The following is a 290-nucleotide window of genomic DNA, read 5'->3' on the forward strand; positions in this document are numbered from 1 at the left end:
ACCTTGAATGCTTGTCATCTTTTCAAACTACAGAGATGTTTTGTAAACTGAAATGATCCTTTGTGTAGAAAAAATCTTCAGAAATAAACTGAAGAGTTTTTGGGAGTTTCATTCATGCATGGATGGATGGATGGACTGGCGGATGCAGATATAGATGGATGGATAGACAGACGGACATGGATTGATAGATAGACGCATGAATAGAGAGATGGACAGACAGATAAATAGATGGATGGAGAGCAAGATGGAGAAACAGATGCAGGGATGGATGAATAGACTCTGACAGATGA

General features: G+C 39.3%; 1 protein-coding gene across 2 annotated transcripts in view; it reads left to right on the top strand.

Annotated features, from left to right (window-relative positions):
* Positions 1-8, top strand: part of riox1 (ribosomal oxygenase 1) — a 29,470-nt gene extending 29,462 nt beyond the window's left edge. The window contains exon 15 of one of the 2 annotated variants that reach the window (XR_015517756.1): position 1. This exon is cut by the window's left edge and continues 84 nt beyond it. The gene's annotated coding sequence lies outside the window, so the exon portion shown is untranslated. 2 annotated transcript variants of the gene reach the window in all.
* Positions 9-290: the final 282 nt, after the last annotated feature.

Source organism: Danio rerio, chromosome 20 (genome assembly GCF_052040795.2).
Source record: "Danio rerio strain M-AB ecotype USA chromosome 20, GRCz13ab, whole genome shotgun sequence".
Taxonomy (NCBI): Eukaryota; Metazoa; Chordata; class Actinopteri; order Cypriniformes; family Danionidae; genus Danio; species Danio rerio.